A 5000-nucleotide genomic window follows, 5' to 3' on the forward strand; every position below is an offset into this window, starting at 1 on the left:
TTTCGTGACCGTTTGAAAAAAGTGTCCCCGTTTCAGACACTTTAACGGCTACTGGCAGCAAACCTGTAAAATCTCAAACGCTCTTTAAGGGGGTGTGAGTTCTCAGAGGTTTGATGAGGGATAGGGGGCCAACACAAGGGCCAAGCACCAGCACCCATCGCACGTCATGTGCGCACACCCCCCCGGCCCCCCTCCCAATCGCCGGAACCCCAATGCCGCCGGTCAGGTTCTCCGGCGGTACTCCGGCGATGCTCCGGCGATGCTGTCCCGAGTGAAAAAAATGCGGCACCAGCACATGCTGGAGCCAAGCATGGGCACCGTGGCTCAAAATCGAACTTCGGCCAAGGCCTCGACCATCAATGGCACATGATGACGCATGGTGATGGCACATGCATCGACCATCATCGGCATAGGCTGCCCTTCGGTACGGGCACTTGCCTCGACCGCCATCGGCACAAGCTGGGCCCTGGTGTGGGTTGTTGCCTCGATCACCAGCGGCACATGCTGAGCCTTGGTGCGGGCGGTTGCCTCGAGCACCATCGGCAGACCCTGGGCCCTGGTGCGGCCGGTTGCCCCGATAACCATCGGCACACGCTGGGCCCTGGAGCGGCCGGTTGCCTCGATCACCATCGGCAAAAGCTGGGCCCTGGTGCGGGCGCTTGCCTCGACCACCATCGGCACACGCTGGGCACTGGTGCGGGCGCTTGCCTCGACCACCATCGGCACACGCTGGGCCCTGGGGCGGGCGGTTGCCTCGATCACCATCGGCACACGATGGGCCCTGGTGCGGGCGGTTGCCCCCAGCACCATCGGCACACGCTGGGCCCTGGTGCGGGCGCTTGCCTCGACCACCATCGGCACACGCTGGGCCCTGGTGCGGGCGCTTGCCTCGACCACCATCGGCACACGCTGGGCCCTGGTGCGGCAGGTTGCCTCGAGCACCATCGGCACACGCTGGGCCCTGGTGCGGTCGGTTGCCTCGAGCACCATCGGCACACGCTGGGCCCTGGTGCGGGCGCTTGCCTCGACCACCATCGGCACACGCTGGGCCCTGGTGCGGCAGGTTCCCTCGACGACCATCGGCACACGCTGGGCCCTGGTGCGGCAGGTTGCCTCGAGCACCATCGGCACACGCTGGGCCCTGGTGCGGGCGGTTGCCTCGACCACCATCGGCACACGCTGGGCCCTGGTGCGGCAGCTTGGTGCTCGGCACACGCTCGGCCCTGGTGCGGTCGGTTGCCTCGAGCACCATCGGCACACGCTGGGCCCTGGTGCGGCAGGTTGCCTCGACCACCATCGGCAGCCTCGACCACCATCGGCACACGCTGGGCCCTGGTGCGGGCGCTTGCCTCGACCACCATCGGCACACGCTGGGCCCTGGTGCGGGCGCTTGCCTCGACCACCATCGGCACACGCTCCGCCCTGGTGCGGCAGGTTGCCTCGACCACCATCGGCACACGCTGGGCCCTGGTGCGGGCGGTTGCCTCGACCACCATCGGCACACGCTGGGCCCTGGTGCGGTCGGTTGCCTCGAGCACCATCGGCACACGCTGGGCCCTGGTGCGGGCGCTTGCCTCGACCACCATCGGCACACGCTGGGCCCTGGTGCGGCAGGTTCCCTCGACGACCATCGGCACACGCTGGGCCCTGGTGCGGCAGGTTGCCTCGAGCACCATCGGCACACGCTGGGCCCTGGTGCGGTCGGTTGCCTCGATCACCATCGGCACACGCTGGGCCCTGGTGCGGGCGGTTGCCTCGACCACCATCGGCACACGCTGGGCCCTGGTGCGGCAGGTTGCCTCGACCACCATCGGCACACGCTGGGCCCTGGTGCGGGCGCTTGCCTCGACCACCATCGGCACACGCTCGGCCCTGGTGCGGTCGGTTGCCTCGAGCACCATCGGCACACGCTGGGCCCTGGTGCGGCAGGTTGCCTCGAGCACCATCGACACACGCTGGGCCCTGGTGCGGGCGGTTGCCTCGACCACCATCGGCAAACGCTGGGCCCTGGTGCGGGCGCTTGCCTCGACCACCATCGGCACACGCTGGGCCCTGGTGCGGGCGCTTGCCTCGACCACCATCGGCACACGCTGGGCCCTGGTGCGGGCGCTTGCCTCGACCACCATCCGCACACGCTGGGCCCTGGTGCGGCAGGTTGCCTCGAGCACCATCGGCAGACGCTGGGCCCTGGTGCGGCAGGTTGCCTCGAGCACCATCGGCACACGCTGGGCCCTGGTGCGGGAACTTGCCTCGACCACCATCGGCACACGCTGGGCCCTGGTGCGGGAACTTGCCTCGACCACCATCGGCACACGCTGGGCCCTGGTGCGGCAGGTTGCCTCGATCACCATCGGCACACGCTGGGCCCTGGTGCGACAGGTTGCCTCGAGCACCATCGGCACACTATCGGCCCTGGTGCGGGCGGTTGCCTCGACCACCATCGGCACACGCTGGGCCCTGGTGCGGGCGCTTGCCTCGAGCACCATCGGCACACGCTGGGCCCTGGTGCGGGCGGTTGCCTCGAGCACCATCGGCACACGCTGGGCCCTGGTGGGTTTAGGCACATCTTCAAATTTCTGCCGTGCCAATGCCATTTTTATGGCTTGTAAATTCATACAATGGTCCCCTAAGCCTTCACGTGAAGTTTCGTTGGAGGATGACTCGTTTTCTATTTTTCACGATTTTCGAAACTTTTTGCGGTTCGGGATTTTTTAAAATTTTTTTATAAGGATTTTTGGCCCCAAATTTTGTAGGCATGATCCTTCTATTTTTGTTGGCATGCACAAAAAAATTCAGCTAAAAACTCGAAGTAGAGAAGATTTTGTGACCGTTTGAAAAAAGTGTCCCCATTTCAGACACTTTAACGGCTACTGGTAGCAAACCTGTAAAATCTCAAATGCTCTTTAAGGGGGTGTGAATTCTCAGAGGTTTGATGAGGGATAGGGGGCCAACACAAGGCCAAGTACCAGCACCCATCGCACATCATGTGCGCACACCCCCCCGGCCCCCCTCCCAATCGCCGGAACCCCAATGCCGCCGGTCAGGTTCTCCGGCGGTACTCCGGCGATGCTCCGGCGATGCTGTCCCGAGTGAAAAAAATGCGGCACCAGCACATGCTGGAGCCAAGCATGGGCACCGTGGCTCAAAATCGAACTTCGGCCAAGGCCTCGACCATCAATGGCACATGATGACGCATGGTGATGGCACATGCATCGACCATCATCGGCATAGGCTGCCCTTCGGTACGGGCACTTGCCTCGACCGCCATCGGCACAAGCTGGGCCCTGGTGTGGGTTGTTGCCTCGATCACCAGCGGCACATGCTGAGCCTTGGTGCGGGCGGTTGCCTCGAGCACCATCGGCAGACCCTGGGCCCTGGTGCGGCCGGTTGCCCCGATAACCATCGGCACACGCTGGGCCCTGGAGCGGCCGGTTGCCTCGATCACCATCGGCAAAAGCTGGGCCCTGGTGCGGGCGCTTGCCTCGACCACCATCGGCACACGCTGGGCACTGGTGCGGGCGCTTGCCTCGACCACCATCGGCACACGCTGGGCCCTGGGGCGGGCGGTTGCCTCGATCACCATCGGCACACGCTGGGCCCTGGTGCGGGCGGTTGCCCCCAGCACCATCGGCACACGTTGGGCCCTGGTGCGGGCGCTTGCCTCGACCACCATCGGCACACGCTGGGCCCTGGTGCGGGCGCTTGCCTCGACCACCATCGGCACACGCTGGGCCCTGGTGCTGCCGCTTGCCTCGACCACCATCGGCACACGCTGGGCCCTGGTGCGGTCGGTTGCCTCGAGCACCATCGGCACACGCTGGGCCCTGGTGCGGGCGCTTGCCTCGACCACCATCGGCACACGCTGGGCCCTGGTGCGGCAGGTTGCCTCGAGCACCATCGGCACACGCTGGGCCCTGGTGCGGCAGGTTGCCTCGAGCACCATCGGCACACGCTGGGCCCTGGTGCGGTCGGTTGCCTCGAGCACCATCGGCACACGCTGGGCCCTGGTGCGGGCGCTTGCCTCGACCACCATCGGCACACGCTGGGCCCTGGTGCGGCAGGTTCCCTCGACGACCATCGGCACACGCTGGGCCCTGGTGCGGCAGGTTGCCTCGAGCACCATCGGCACACGCTGGGCCCTGGTGCGGTCGGTTGCCTCGATCACCATCGGCACACGCTGGGCCCTGGTGCGGGCGGTTGCCTCGACCACCATCGGCACACGCTGGGCCCTGGTGCGGCAGCTTGCCTCGAGCACCATCGGCACACGCTCGGCCCTGGTGCGGTCGGTTGCCTCGAGCACCATCGGCACACGCTGGGCCCTGGTGCGGCAGGTTGCCTCGACCACCATCGGCAGCCTCGACCACCATCGGCACACGCTGGGCCCTGGTGCGGGCGCTTGCCTCGACCACCATCGGCACACGCTGGGCCCTGGTGCGGGCGCTTGCCTCGACCACCATCGGCACACGCTCCGCCCTGGTGCGGCAGGTTGCCTCGACCACCATCGGCACACGCTGGGCCCTGGTGCGGGCGGTTGCCTCGACCACCATCGGCACACGCTGGGCCCTGGTGCGGTCGGTTGCCTCGAGCACCATCGGCACACGCTGGGCCCTGGTGCGGGCGGTTGCCTCGAGCACCATCGGCACACGCTGGGCCCTGGTGGGTTTAGGCACATCTTCAAATTTCTGCCGTGCCAATGCCATTTTTATGGCTTGTAAATTCATACAATGGTCCCCTAAGCCTTCACGTGAAGTTTCATTGGAGGATGACTCGTTTTCTATTTTTCACGATTTTCGAAACTTTTTGCGGTTCGGGATTTTTTAAAATTTTTTTATAAGGATTTTTGGCCCCAAATTTTGTAGGCATGATCCTTCTATTTTTGTTGGCATGCACAAAAAAATTCAGCTAAAAACTCGAAGTAGAGAAGATTTTGTGACCGTTTGAAAAAAGTGTCCCCATTTCAGACACTTTAACGGCTACTGGTAGCAAACCTGTAAAATCTC

This window comes from Durio zibethinus, unplaced genomic scaffold (assembly GCF_047325235.1).
Source record: "Durio zibethinus cultivar Kanyao isolate XHJ-2024 unplaced genomic scaffold, ASM4732523v1 HiC_scaffold_325, whole genome shotgun sequence".
In the NCBI taxonomy this organism is placed as follows: Eukaryota; Viridiplantae; Streptophyta; class Magnoliopsida; order Malvales; family Malvaceae; genus Durio; species Durio zibethinus.